Source organism: Varroa jacobsoni, unplaced genomic scaffold, assembly GCF_002532875.2.
Source record: "Varroa jacobsoni isolate VJ856 unplaced genomic scaffold, vjacob_1.0 scaffold_762, whole genome shotgun sequence".
Lineage (NCBI taxonomy): Eukaryota > Metazoa > Arthropoda > Arachnida > Mesostigmata > Varroidae > Varroa > Varroa jacobsoni.
The window spans coordinates 103,366-118,846 of record NW_019213664.1 but is presented as its reverse complement, the minus strand read 5'-3'; the positions used below and the strand labels follow the sequence as shown (position 1 = coordinate 118,846).

The 15,481-nt window shown below is 42.4% G+C and overlaps 1 protein-coding gene across 5 annotated transcripts in view; it reads left to right on the top strand.

Moving 5' to 3' along the window:
* Positions 1 to 15,481, top strand: part of LOC111263401 (very long chain fatty acid elongase 7) — a 37,239-nt gene that overhangs the window by 2,560 nt on the left and 19,198 nt on the right. The window contains exons 3-5 of one of the 5 annotated variants that reach the window (XM_022838435.2): positions 6,780 to 7,032; positions 7,215 to 7,478; positions 10,158 to 10,314. The exons of 1 other annotated variant lie outside the window; for it this stretch is intronic. The gene's annotated coding sequence lies outside the window, so the exon portion shown is untranslated. Of the gene's footprint in view, positions 1 to 6,779; positions 7,033 to 7,214; positions 7,479 to 9,404; positions 9,708 to 10,157; positions 10,315 to 15,481 lie in introns of those variants that run through there. 3 more of the 5 variants (XM_086969585.1, XM_022838436.2, XM_086969584.1) reach the window with 3 other exon arrangements.

Here is a 15,481-nt window from a genome sequence, read left to right as displayed (position 1 = left end):
CGTACTCAGTTGTGTTGTGGCTCAGAAGCGTCCGCCACAGGATTCGCTGATTCGTTTGTCAGTGCGTTCGGTCGCGCGCTAGCTTGGAAATTGACACCGCTGTCGTGTGCCGGACGAGCTTATCAAGCATCACGCGATCGAAAAGCTAACAAACTTGTTTGGTTGCAGTCTCGTTACGTATCTCGGCATTATTAGCATCTCCTCTGTATTAGGATCTCGGCAATGTTAGCCAGCGTCTCACCAGGCATCACGGTCAGCTCGTGTGTGCACATGTGTCGTCTCGAGTGAGCATCGCGTAGCTCGGTTCCATTGATGAGTGGAAGAACGTGATCATAGGGTTTGGCTTCCTAGCCGACATAAACGGAACGTATTCTCGGCGGGAAGACATCACAGGGACGTTATTGAAGGACTTTACGTCGCACGAGGAGAGAAAAAAAAAAGAGTTACGAGTAACGGCCGTATGTGTGTGTGTGTGTGTGCGCGCGCCTCCGCGCCCCGTAACGTTCTCTTCGTCTCTTTCCATTTCATACAAGAACAGCAATTGCAGTGTGCTATTGAACTCGTTGACGCACCAGCGAGCGATGAACATGTCTGTAGTAAACGGCCATCGACGAATTTAGCAGTTTGACGACGACGACATGTCAGCCGTCTCAAGCACAGCGTACGACATCGTTGAACCACGACCAGCATAGACCGATTGACTGTACTCTTTGTTGACAAATGCATTGTCGCGCAACCTTTCGCCGATCCCCTTCAAGGTTCCTTGATCGGAACAGGCGGATAGCGGGATCCGGACGGCCCTGTGACTGTATCGCAACTGATGCTGCAAAGGTGGTTTTCAGTTGTAGATGTTGGTGACTGAGGGTGAGGTGTATATACAGTAGTACGGGTCCTTTAATGAGGTTTGTCAACCGGGAAGCGACTGCATTTTCGGTACAGTGTACTGCCTATAGTGTGCCTATTTCTGCGTGCCTGATCAAGTTGGCTTGAAAGTATTCGCCGGACCGCGTTAATGATTGACTTACATATATCGTTAGGCGGCAGTAGTGATACGCCTGTGTGGCCAATATGCTTGTTAGCTGGTCGTAAAATTGATAGAACAATGCAGGCGTGAATAGGCACACGTTCAGCGTCTGCTAGAAACTAATAGAGAGACTATTATACTAGCCGGACGGATCGCGAAGAAACGTAAAAATTGTTGCGAGGAAAACCCTCAAACAATAACGACAATAATAGGTACGCCTGGCCTGATGAGAAAAAAACGACGAAGTGCAAACCAGAGAGACCCACGTACACAAAATTTAGAACGATAAGGAAGCAGAACTACTTTGAAAACATGGGCACATCACAACGTGTATATATATATATATATATATATATATAGGAACCAGTCAAACGAATGGATTAACTAGCATCGGCTGAAACAACGGCATCATCCCGGATGTTCCGAACAACCAACCGAAAGGCAGACCGTTCGTTCAACTGTCCGTTGATGTGCTTGCCTGTCAGGTTCCCAAAGTTCTTTTTCTCTCCTAAGCAACGAAGTCGGTCGAGTCGAGCTGATCTCCGTTGAAATCGCGTACATCCGTGTAGACCGACACAAGCTGGGTAGCTAAGTTCATTGGGCTGCAAAGTCTTGTGGGTGGAGTCTCCAGTCTAGTCGAGTCGAGGCAAGCTTCTTTTCGTTTCATAATGAAACTATGTGAAAATAAGAATAGCGAAGACTCTACGATGGGACAGAGTGTCGCAGATGCTGCAAATTATGAAGCTACGGGTGGTATCGGTAACAATCGAGCTAGATAATGAAGATGGGCTGCAAACAAACGGGAGGCAAACTATCTTGGGGCGTGGATCTTACCCCAAAGGCTGCTGGACCAGTCGGCGCTGCTGGTTCAAAAAGTTTGAGATAATGATTATGGATGTGGCGGTAGGGTACTATAAGAGACGACAAAATTCCCTTCGAGGAATCAGGAGGTGCGGTTGCTTGAGCTAGGCCTGCTGCCACTGCTTGTCCTAGTAGTTATCTTAAACGATTCTTACTTTGGTAGCATGCTTTTATCTAAATTAGTGCATACTTGATCATCATCTTCTTTCTCTCGCGAGCTTAGTGCAGGATCGCTGCTTTGCTCACTGTTGTCACAAAGGACAGTTATGGTGTGCTCTTTCGAATCACATTTCATTGTCTCGTACCCTTTTTTTTTTTTAAAGAAATCAAAAAGAAGCTGCTTAATCACTGGGATAGTAAATGAAGTGAAAGGAGTAATAACGTAGATGAAAATGAAAGGCGCCTAATATTATTGTTAATTATTATTGTGGCTAAATCCATAGATATTACTAGGTCTTGAGGGCAATGTAAACACCAAAGTGAACGGACCCTTTTATGTGGTCGTATATGCTTTAGATAGTCACAGAATGAGGCTTTGCAAATCATGAGGCTAGTTCTGACGTTAAATTAAATGTCTGTTTCTTGAGTCGTTAAGCATGTTTAAGACAATACCGAGACAATAACTCATATAATAACTTAAAGCTTTTTATTTATTTTCGCTTTTACTGCGCCGACGGCAATTGGCAAGCGATTGCTATATTTGAGATACGAGAGTCTTCTACATGCGAACAGTGTGAAATACGTGCGCACATATTATTATGCAGTTATATAATAACATGGTACGGCGAAAACCAAATCATCTACCGCATGCGGTATTATTATATATATATGACGGCGTGTAACATGCACTCGTATGGCAAATGCAAACGTATTGAATAGGACGGGGGGGGGGGGGTAGAGGGGAGAATCGGACATTTATCTGCGAATGTTATGGCAATCTACTGGCCTGTTATGCCTTCCTAGAGCGGAAATGGCTCGCACAGCGCGACGGGTCGTAGCGGAAAGTAACTATATTAACAAAACAAATTTCTGAGCATCTGTTTTATTTGGAAAAATAAAAACCCTATTACATCTATACTAGAAAGACGTACTTATTAAACATAGAGAGACGATATATACATATATATATAAAATGCATTTTCTTATACGTTTAACGAAGCTGCACGAGAATGAACATCTTACAGTGAGGTACCACGAACATGGCGTAAGCTTTAAATATTCGTGCAAGCATTATTTATGGCTATCTGTAATTGAGCTACTAATGCCCATCAAAGCATGCATCTACGAAGATGACAACATCAAGCGTGCCTTTTGTTTTCAGTCTCGAGCACACGGCCATTTTCTACTCATCCATCTTTTTTCCTATAACAGTTAGCGTTGCAATTGATTATTATCACCTGCAATATTTTTGAGATACGCCCAGTAGTGTCGGCTTATGTCGGAGACAGGTTACGTATAAATGTGGCGCTCGGTTGATGTCCAGACGTATATATCCGTTATTGCCATCAAAATCAAAAGGACCATGGAGGTCTTTGTGTCGCTGGGTTAACGTTACGTCAACGCGGCATCGCTTGGCCTATTTTTTAGCTAGCTCTCCGAATAAAGGCCTGGTGGGAGTTCAATCCGGATAACACTGATGAGTAGCTAGATGTGTCTCCGACCATGGCGCGGTAGTAGATGAACAAAATTAGTAGCAAGCCGTTATGGACGGGTTCGGTATGGACTGCCAAAGACCTGCAAGCGTTGACATGCATTTGTAATTCTCGTTCCTCGTCCTTTTCGAGCAGTTGTGCCAACGAGCCCTATTATGACCGCCGATCACTGTAGCCACACTAAACAGTCAAGCAGAGTTCGGTCGAGGCCTTTAGCAAGTTGCCCGTGGGGAAGGCCGTATTTAGCTTAGCAGACGCCAACCAGTACGACTAGTTCAAGTGTCGATTACTGCATTTGACACTGCAGCGATGTTAGAGCAGTACGGATACGGATACTGATGCCACCGGTATTAGATAGCCGTCGCCAAGCATGACTTATTGGTATGAAAGGGGCGGGTTTTGACTGCCAATTTTTTGAATGAGTTGTTTATTGTGTCGATGCAGACAAAGTGGGCATAGAAATTGAATACGAAAATATCGATGTTTATAATATTTTATGCGTTTTTTTTAATTGCTCGTTCCTGTTCAATTGCAAGGACATTCCCGTTACGGGTGTGTAATATTAATGCAATATAATGTTGGAATTTTTCATTGCTGGATTTGTGCGAGGAAGCTTGGAAGCTGCTCTTTGTCGATGTTTTGTATTTTTCTATAATGCAAAAACGGACGCGGGTCATCTGTCGGGTGAAATAAAGCGCTTGACAGAGGGTACCACAGACAAGTTAGTCCAGACTGCATAGGTAGGTGTGCCTGTAGCGGCCAAATTGACCATACAATCTATAGTGTTTGACTCCCAGTATCTTAATTTATAAAATACTGGGAGTCAAACATTATAGATAGGATAAATTGTAAGCTTAATTTCTAAGTTTATAATTTATCCTAACAATTCGTTGTGCCTCATCCATACAGTTGCCTCATTAGGTTTGTTTGGGACGGCTGCAAAGGTCAGCGCAGGTGCCACCTTAGATCCACAGATCTACTGCTTTTGGTAAATATTAATTTTTCATCGGATCATCAATGCAGGAGATGGAGAAAAGGACAAGATCTTCTTTGGCAAGAAGCATAAACTCGCCATTTACTTGTTATCCTTATCGAACGAAGAATTAGTATCTCTCTGGACGCTTTATAGAAATATTAAACGCTCTCACAATCGCCACTTCCTGTAATTTCTGTCCGGATAAAGGCGTTGCTAAGGTCGCTATATACGCTAGCCTCCACTGAATTACAATTTTCTGTTAAGCACTCTGATCGAATGGTTGGCGATCTAACATATGATAGTCGTATCCCGATTGATGCTTTTCTTGGTCAGTACACGTCGCTGGACGACCAATTTTCATACGGCAGAATTTTGCGAAGTCAGAAATGGGCATGATATTGTTACGATGCCGTCCGATTATCGTTCAGGCTGATCTAGTACTATCGAGGTGCGATTGCTTGATCGAGCGCTTTTAGTGCAGTCACACACGTAGCAACGTGTGAATCTTTTCTTATAAAAAAAAAACTAACACACACACACACAAACACAAAGCTTATTCATGTTATGAAATATCTTATATAGTGTAAATATAGAATACCGAGTGTTGTCTGTCTGAAGGCTTTGCCTACATCGTATAAGTTCATTTTATCATTAACAACTCCGAAGTGTGAGGCTTCTCTCGCTAATGCTTATCTAAAAGGTAAATGGGCATGCAAATAGTAAATAATTTCCTCAGCAGCTCATCTACTGTTTTGCCATGACAGATCCGCTTGCTAGTTTTGTGTCATTTAACATAATTTAACTAACAGCGAAAGAGCTTTGATCGTTGCGGTCTATGCGAAATGTTTGAGAGCCTGTAATGTTTACGGAATTTCCTAAACCAGGTCTCAAATTCTGAGTGTTTTTTATGAATTGATTTAATTGTAGCCAACAATAAAAGTCAACCGGGAAACCAAAACGTCTGAAAATTCAGCCAAAATCTGAAGCCCCAATTCTACGTTCGACACGTCCGCTACGCGTGAGCAAATTTCGAGCTTGGGATTTCGGATCGAGGTTTTTATAGAAGAAAGAAAAGTGGTGCTTCTTCATTCACCTAATTACAGAATAAGCCGGTAACGGCTCAAGCGGAGATGCGTATGACATTTGCTAGCTTCGCTATAATAATAATAAAACTAAACTACTGTAAAACAGTTTGCGCCCTGTTTAACAATAGACGAAGCAATTATACAAACGATGAGTAGAACAGCGGACCGGAACCTTTGTCGACCTTCCAAGACCAAATGGATTTCCCAACGCGGGCTTGGTTATTGGTCCGATTTCCTATCGTATGCCCTCGTTACTACTATAGTCCATCACTATCCTATATTGTGGCATATATTCTGGTTCCTAGCTAAATAATCGATCATCACATCGGGCGTATCGCATCCAATGTACGCTGTGATACTATAAACGTATCTTCTTTTCTAACCCAAGCGATTATCGGACCCTGCGCGAAATTGTTGTATAGCGAAGTCGAGGAAACCTATCTAAAAGCAAAACTATACGTTTAATTAAACCGTAAAAATGACTAAACTAGATCTGACCGTTTTAATACGTATTCATATTTGTTTTTACACCTGTTAAAATTGCGTTTCTTAGCATTATGGTTTTTCCTCAATAGAAAATATCTATTGTATCTGCTAGTATCGGCAGTCTATAGTGTTGGGTGCCATACTTTACGGACATTTGGATTTAATGGACGCTGCAGCTTTTAGCTGGCGGTCGAAGAAGGATGCAGTAACCTGTCAGAGATCGAACAACAAATGTAGGCTTTTGTGATTTCAAGTGAACCCAAAAAACGGCAACAAACGAATCGACTTACACGCTATAAGTCCTTGACAGCGTTGACGAATCTGCAGTCGTTCGTAGCTCCAGCTAGGACATCCGATACAGCCTCTGAGAAACTAACCCATCGTGCGGAATAGTTCAGGAGACCGATAATCTCAATTGACTTTAGCTTGTCATAGTTAAACGATTGCGAAATAGTTGGTGTTCTGGAATTTGTAGCAGTGAGCTTTCATAAAGTTACTAATGAATCTACCGAATACTTCTGTGGTGCTAGGTTCTATTGAGCTACGAATATTGACTCATCAACTTGACCTGCTCGTCCCTTATGAAGGCCGTGCTTGAGTGAACTAGATATTTTTGAACTGAGCATTACCATTTAGTCAACCTTTATTTTGTCAGACTCAAGAGATGTTCGCTACTAACACACACTGTGTTTCAGGGCCTGTTTGCCTTTTCCTCTCCATTGATTTACAGTTCTGCATGCCCAGCACTCCGTAGAGCATTACCGAGTTTTAGGCCTATTAATCGCCAAATAAGAGCCTATCGTACATGGACAGTTTCATCAAGTGGTGGAAACAAACCAGCCAGAGTCGATACGTAAATTTAGACCTACGACGAACTGTCTAAGCGATCCACTATGCTTGACCGACATCATTACGAGCCTTTAGCGATTACCTTATATTCAAACACAGGTATATGAGAACCAACTTTCATCATGTTAAATGTATGTATGTGCAAACGAATTCTGTGTAGGTACACGCGCCTATGCCTTTGAGCTGTCAGACAAAAGAGGCGCAAGCCTATGAAAGCTCAGTAAACCTTCGCTGACTCCGTTGTCAATCAGTTTAACCTGTCGATTTTTTGTTTTATCCAGGTAAATATCTTTGTCTCCTCAGCCATATAAACTGCCAATATTTGTCTCCAAAACGAATGCGCAGTCGTTAGCAGCATTAGGCAGGCTTTCGAATCCAGAATACAGACAAAAGCTATTACCGCAGTGAAAGTACTATTGAGCATTCATTGTTGCGGGTCCCGTTTCGGCGCGCGATCCGCCTATGAGGCGACAAGAGATGCGTCGAATTCGCGTCCTACGCAAGCGGCCTTGTCGGTAACGATAAGAAAATTGAGATGACAGTGGGTGAGTGACGATTTTTTAGCGTCCATGAAAATTTGTCAGAAGCTGAGTGGGACCATAGCATTGTCTACGTGTTGCACGAGATCTTATTTGTGGATTGGGTCGAGCTTTCTCCAACTCTTAACCAATCACTAATGTTCATTTCACATTATGGCATCGTGTGTGAACGCGAAATTTACTGCAATACTGATATTGAGATTTTCGCCTATGTTGAATCATTCTAAGGCCTATAATCCTAGAACGTTCACGATTAAAAAGCGAGGTAAAATGGAAACCATCTAGCGAAGCACATGACCGAACTATTGTGCCTTTTTGTCATTTAAATATTTTTTTTCCAAATTCTAAAATATCGTTTAACGAAAAGTGGTGTTGCATAAGCTTAACTTGTCAAATGAGAACTGTAATTGTTCTTCATTGTACATTGGTAACTTCTGAGTCTATTTACTGCTTAGTAACCTACCCGTGCACCAAGAAGGCTGTTGACGACTGCGTCCGCTATTGAATTAAATGATTATTAATGACTGTCATTGTTGTTAATTTTTCTTAACATTTAAATAAGCCCCCATTGTTAATTAGAAAATGTATGCAGTTCTATTTGCTGTCGTTATTCATTATAAGCAGCGAAACTGGTAGGTTTCTAGTCCTACTCCCGACTTATGGTCTTTTCTAGCTTCCGGCTCAACAGACCTTTTAGGACACTGTTAGCTAAACATATAAAAGTTGTGAAGGTACAACTGCTTCAGCTGAACGGGTAGAATACTTTGCGCCTTATAAAATTTGAAGAAGACAATGGTTGTAAATGACATTTAGATTTGAGCCTATTTCCATCTACCTCGTGAACGAGCTCAATGAGGACATCGAAAAGTTGCGTTTAACGTTAATTAGCAGCTAAATACATCTTACACAAGTTTTTGCCTGGGCGCAGGTGTCCAGTTCCTAGCGCTTGGCTATAGCAACAGCGACTGTTAAAGTCAGAGAACATCCCAACGCACTCCTAGCAGCTGTAATAGCAGAAACTGCAGCTGGCGACATTATGGTAAAAAAAAAGGCAGCGGAAAATGTTATTCCACCAGCTGCCGTTGCCGCTGCTTTTACCATAAGATCGCCGTTGTTCCCTGGAACCTTTGGGAGTACTATGTCTTCATACTGATATCGGTTAGATATCACTGTACGCAGCAAATTTCGTTTGTTGTTTTTCTCTGCTTCCACTGTTGTTCCTGTTACTATTACAATTATTGTCATTGCTTCGACCGACAGACAAACAGATGAGCAGGCAGGACAATAGCTATGTGTGCTGGTCCCCGTCAAGAACGACTCTGCAATCTCTGTCAATCCTCCTTCTAGTTTATCGCCACTTGGAAGCGTACTTTCCTGGAATACCTGAGGTCACCATTACCAGCGCTATGTCTGTGTGTCCTGCAATGATCATTTTCGGTGGCAGTCCGCAATAAAATGCGCCGTAGCGTCAGGTCGGTACAGAGACAATGATCTATACGACGTGTTACGATCCGGTTGATTCAATAGAGTCGCAACGCATTCCGACGAGACATGAATAACGGGATGTCCTACAGGGGATGCAATAGAATTAGCGTTTCAAGTAGCGCATGTTGCGTAGTGACCCGCGCGCGACAAGGTGTCCTTCTCTCGTTCGGACGCGCTGAGTAATAGAGCGGGGTTGCGCTATTGACCACGTAAAATAGCAGTAGATATAGATATCATCGAAGTACAAGAACAAATTCAAAGGCGAAACCAGCGGCGAACCAGCCAAAAAAAAGCGCCATGCTGGTGAGCGTTCTTCGGCTATGCGATGCAATGTATCCCATCCGACTAATGCTAGGAACCTCCTTTCCCAGTGTCAGCTCTCCGCAATTTCCGCATCGAACCTGACGTCTGCCGTCAAGAGAAGGTCCTAACGTTATGATATGTTCTATTGCCACAATCGCGGTCATGGCGACCATTGCTGTCGCCACCGGCACGTTTGTTTCAAAGGTTGCCATAGCAACACTAATAGAGCAATATCGTTGACTTGCGTAGAACAACGGTTGACCTGTGAAGTGATATCAGCGAAAAGCAAGCGAGGTGCCATGACAACCATCGCAAAAATGCCAACTCTATTAACACTGTTTATGGCTTGATGCGAGTGCTATTTTCATAGGAGTAGTTACAATTTCAGTAGTCCACAATGTGGCGATTCCTGCAACCGCATCATCTATCTGCATCTATATGTACAAGGTGAAACAAAAACAGGCCTACATCGAGAAACAAGATAAGCCTGAAAAATGCGTTCCTAGTTCATATAGTTGAAACAATACTTGGCTGAAATGGAAAACAACTTTTTGCTTTATGGGAATTATTTTCAAGAATATATATAGATCATGGTCCATAGTGGGCTAATTTTTGCGCATATATATATATATATATCTCGACTGTCGTGACTAGTAGTGAAAATTCACTAAAGAACATCAAAAGTCAGTAACGTGTCGGCGCGCCTGTTTTCTATTAGCCACAAAAGTAAGAGGACTTGTCCTGCTGCTAATGCTGTTACTAGTAAACTGTAACGGCTACCGCGTCGACCGTCACCGCGTAAACGCTGTCCAAAAATTTCTTCTTTTTTTCAAATTATCTGCAATCATCGGTCGCTAGCGGTACTTATTTACATAGACTTTTTGTGGTGTCTTGTAGGGGTGAAGCATCATCATCTGGGAGTCGACGGCACAGCTGTTCGTGGTCGTTCGGATTAGCCCTATCTGACTCTTAAGAATAGAAAATGATAGTGAAAGGCATACGGTATCCACAAGCAGTACGAAGCACAAATGCAGCAAGAAGTCCAAGTACATCGGTAAATGAGACGATGGCCCTATACGTCAAACCTCAGTTTGATAAAGGAAATAGAAAGAAAAAATCGATTGTAACAACGGAATCCGAGACGCCGTTGAAAGTACAAATAATATAAACCGACCTTTGGATATGCTCATCTATATATTCTCGGTATTTTGTGTCTCGGGCTATTGTTGTGTTTCTCAATATGAGGGAAGCTCTGCTGTGTTTGACTGCGTTTCGACATATTATCAAGTATAAGATGACTGTACCCAATATAGCATTATAGAAGGTCAAATTGTTTAGCTCACACAATGAAGGACTGCTCTGATACGTGTTCGAATCAAAATTCTGTAGGTGTCTAATTAAGTTATATTTTCATTCAGGGCCATTGCCGTGTACATTAGACCCAGTGACGTATCTGTTCTCGCCTTTTCTACCTAGAACGGTATCAAAACGATGCTAGGATGCATTTACTAAGGGTTCCATGTTGACACTCGAAGCTAAACGCGCTGATTACCGGTTGAAATCTACCTTTACGCGTTAGTCGTCTACAAGCGAAGCAGCAATACGAATTTTTTGTAGCGGGCAGCTAAGAAATCGCTAATTTTGATAGAATCTTCAGCCTACATTTTTACATATACCAGGTTTGTAATTATTCGAATGTTGCTATTGGCGACGAGTGTCCCTTGGTCTATTCTAGAAAATTGTGTTGTTATCTTTTACCTAGCTTTTGCTTCATTTTTAAAGGTGTGTCTGGCCTAGGTCAGGAACAGTGAAATCAAGCACGAGCCCTGAATAGGAAGTTCTTCCCTTCAACAATCGACTACTATGAATCAAAATATAACTGTATGAATCTTCTAGTCTACATAAAATAGTGGAACAAGGCCAACTCGATTTATAAACAATACGTTTCTTATCGCCTGTCATTTTCGTTCGTCGTAGTTCTCGCGTTCGTTTCATTCTATGAAGTGATATACATGATACCAAGCGCTCTAACTGTGCTTTCCCGGAAGCTTATTTTCTATTTGATCAGTCGATGTAGGCATGTAGACGCTTAACAAGTGCAAAAAGAAGTTGTGCGAAATATTCGTTCGAAATTCACACGGTGTTACTATCTCGACTGTTCTCCTAAGTAGAATGGATATGGAAGCTTGTCCGCATAAAGATTCCATTAGCAGACGATAAACTGCGCGGTAAAGTTCTTAGAAAATCGACAATTCTGAGCGCGCACCACCGTTCATAGGCCAAACGCAGTATGATTATGTTTACCATACACATGAACGTTTGTCTTTAGTCGGTTAATAGGATACCATGTCTGTAGAACTAGAGGAGGCTATTTTATGTATACCACACTATATTTCCATGTATCATCATAAGAAGAAGTCAAATTAAGTATTAACACCATCTCCGCATTTAGCTCGTGACAAAATTGAACGGTTCTTGTACGGGACGACCATCTACCCAGTATCAGTTTCATTGATAGAATATAGATCCAAAATAGGCCTTTGGCCTCGTGGAGTTATCGCCAAGTGCCTTAGATGTGTTGTGGCACTCCGCATGAGTCATAAAATGAATTTTAACGGTCTTGGCCTGAAAGTGCTACTGCAGGCCTAAATCGGTATTCCAAACCGCATTTGATCTTTTCCGGCCGGTAATCATCAATAGGCAGTGTCTGCGTTGTTGACTTAAGCGCAATTTCGATACTAAACGGTTCTTTAGTAGGCGGCAAAGTCGCCATCCAAAATGCATTAGCTTGCCTATCCCTATGTCTAATAGTGTTACTGCCAAAGATGGCGACTATGTTCTAGCTTCAATGCCAACGCGCATCATCGCTTCCCCGCGTTATATCATCCCATTTCGTTCTTCTGGGATGCTTCCGCGATCCTATCTAAGTGGCTTCAGTTTAATTACACGATTTACCGACTTCCACAGTTACTACGGCATGTTAACCGGGATTTGCTGGGTCAGAGTACCGGGCTAGAGAACACCTCTGCTGGAGTGACCGCACCCGGGAAAGTCTGTTTTGCCTTGCGTTGCGTTGCCTGGATTTTCTGGAGATGTTAGACGGTGTCAGGGAGAAAAACTTCAAATGCGGCTAATGCGGGACTGCTTCCGTTAATGCTGTCGTCGTCGTGGCCGCCGTCGTCGTCGCCGCCGCCGCCGCCGCCGCCGCTGTGAGCTTTGATGGGCTAAATGTAACGAAGAGAAGACGAAAAAGTCGAAGCACGAAATTTATTGACATCTTGAAGGACCTGTGGTAAACAAATGCAGAGGAAGAACACCTGGGGCAGAATAATGTTACCGCAGTGTATGCTTAGTACTTTGATGTGTAGAAATGAGCATTGTTATCTATCTAAATATAGGATCGTGTATGTATTAGATTCATAAATTCATCTGAATGTCTCTGTGTGGCTGTGATTATATACTGATGATGCGTACGAAACGGATTTTAGAAAGCGTGGCCGCACGAAGCACTCACCCTGATCTCAGAAGTGAGAGTTTTCTTCCTATATATTTATACGTTTCTTTTCTCGATGGGGCTATGCAAGAACGGCTCGTTCGAAGTAATACAGCTCATTCCTGCGTCAACAGATAAATTTTCTCTGTTAAAACCAAGATGGTACGTGCTTCGAAGCGCTGATACCCCTTGAAATGTGCTTCCAGACAGAAGACTAGCTGTGCTAAAATTCATTCAAATTCGCTGGGCCACCATCACGTGATCCCATCCTATTTTGCAAGCTCTCTGCATGATCCGTATCTGTTCCGAATGATGACTTCGGACATTGATACAATAGTTTGTTTTCTGTGAAGAGAGGCGATACCCCTCAAATTGCACTGTTTTTCATGGTTCTGAGACTTCTGATTAAAATTAGCGTGAATTCTTGGAGCATGTAGTAATCTGAGTTGTTTTTGCGAAAGGACGGGTTTGAACCCAACCCATTTACTTTTTAGTGTATTCTTTGGTGGATTCGATGTACTCCGAATCCTAAGGAAAGATAGAGTGCATACACAAAATGGTACGCTCTAGTAAATTTCTGGGAGAAGGCTCCTTCGTTCAGCGCAGGTGGACGAGCTCTACTTTGAAGTAGTTTTTTAAAGCTTCATTGAACTATCTACGAATCGCTACTCCCTCTGAGTAATAGCTTTAGTAATAGTTTTAACTAAAGTCATTACATCGGTATATCACCCCACTATCTCATAGCAAATATGAACGTAATCATGACCGATATCGATTGTTAATTTTGCAATCATAGCAAAAAGGGTTTTCAGAACAATTTTCAAAAAATATGTCGCTCTCAATGCATAATGCATTTGATTGACGCAAGTGTAGCGTAGATATAAATTTTACTCTCTACCTTTTTAAGAACCGACAGAAAGTAGATTAAGGAGCCCAGAAAGGCTCTAGTTTGTCAATTGTTCACATGTACATATCTAAGGCTTGTTTCATTTAGATGCTCAACATATGGTACGCGCCCACCCGTGAAACGCGGCCTACCCGTAGAAGGCTGGGCCTCGCACCTTTGTTAGCTTTGACATCTGTCCTGTTTAGATCAATACCGTAGCAGTATTCTATAAACGATACTAACAAACATGGCTAGTCGAGGCCGGAAAACTCCCCCTCCCATTTTGCAGGTACGACGTCCTAGAAACTCGACTATTCCTTACTTACATGCGGCAATCGCGTAGGACCTTTTCATTGCGTTGTATCATTGGCCTATCATATATCTCCCAATATTCCCTGTACGCTGTGAACCGTATCACAGCAGCTCAAGCAGCGTGCTAATTTTTTCAAAGAGTTTATTCATAATACATGATCGTATTGTTTTTTTTTTTCCCCGCATCGTTATTAAATACGAACAATAACACATCTAAAATTTACATATAAATGTGTATATATTGTTAATACATGGTCTACTAGCTCTGCAATATTTTGTTATCGCCTCGCCGTTTTGCGATGAGACCTTCTCACGCGCCGGATGCACTCGTTGCGTTACTGAGTGTAGATGAATATTGTATAGGATCTCTCCCAGCAAGGGCTCCGTCGAATTGGAAAAGTCGTATACAAACCATTATTGTTGAATAGATGGACTACCACAGAGCAATTATTTGCGGCTGGCGGAGGAAGAGGAAAAGGACTGAAATATCGAAATGGCTTGCTTAGCGTTGTGTTTATACTGGTACAAAATTATAGCAGTACTATAGTCAATACATTGTGAGCTGCATTGCTAATAGAAATGCTTTTAAGGTCCTGGAACGTTTACCTGAGAAGAAAACAATTCTTACCTGAAGAATGTAAAAAAATATATATAAACGACTGCATGAAAGAGTGGTGTCAGGAAATAGCCAGCTAGAAGCCATCATCTACATACGGTTCTCGATAGGGTATTAGTGTTGTCGCAGATTACTTTATGACGTCTACGTATAGGTCGCATCTTACGTATCGTCGTGCCACATTGTTGAGAAATTAGGAATCGCTCATTGAAAAGGAGAAGAAGTGAAGACATATTTCCAGTTAATCCATAGAAAGAAAGGCGCTATAAGAATAGTAATTAACTTTCGATACTGATTGGCCGTCAGAATTTTAAACAATGGCTTCAACAGTTTTATATGTGGTTTTTGACGCTCGAAATAACACAACTTATTGTATGCTAAGCGGACGGAAGGATGCGCGAGTTCATATTGACAAGACAAAAGAGGAAAGATTCGTTAGTTTGGCAGAATGGAGCGCAGCTGTTACAGATAAATCTGTTTATCATTCTGCTCGTTTGTGGTTTTTGGTTGAAACGGTTTTACCTATCCCTTATACGTGCAACTCGAATCTCCTAATCTCGAACGAAACATTGAAGTTCAAAAATTCCAGAGGGTAAACGCCGAGTAGGTTGACCACTTCGAGGTCACTAGCCATCGCAGGAAACGATTTGCCCGCTCTTCTCTCGATAAGCTGACATGCCAGTAGGGCCGGGTGGTTCCGGCGCTGTTTGAAGTGGCCACAGCTCAGCTTTTTCCCTTGTCTGAGTTCTGCTATTACACGACCTTGAAGCACAGACGACAGTCGCAGCCGATGCAGACGCAAACGAAGAGCGATTGGCGACAGGAGTAACACCGCTGCACATGGCCCATTTCAGTAGTGTCGTCGGTTATCGACCCCCTCTTAGCAATACAACAGTGTCATACCACGGAAGCAC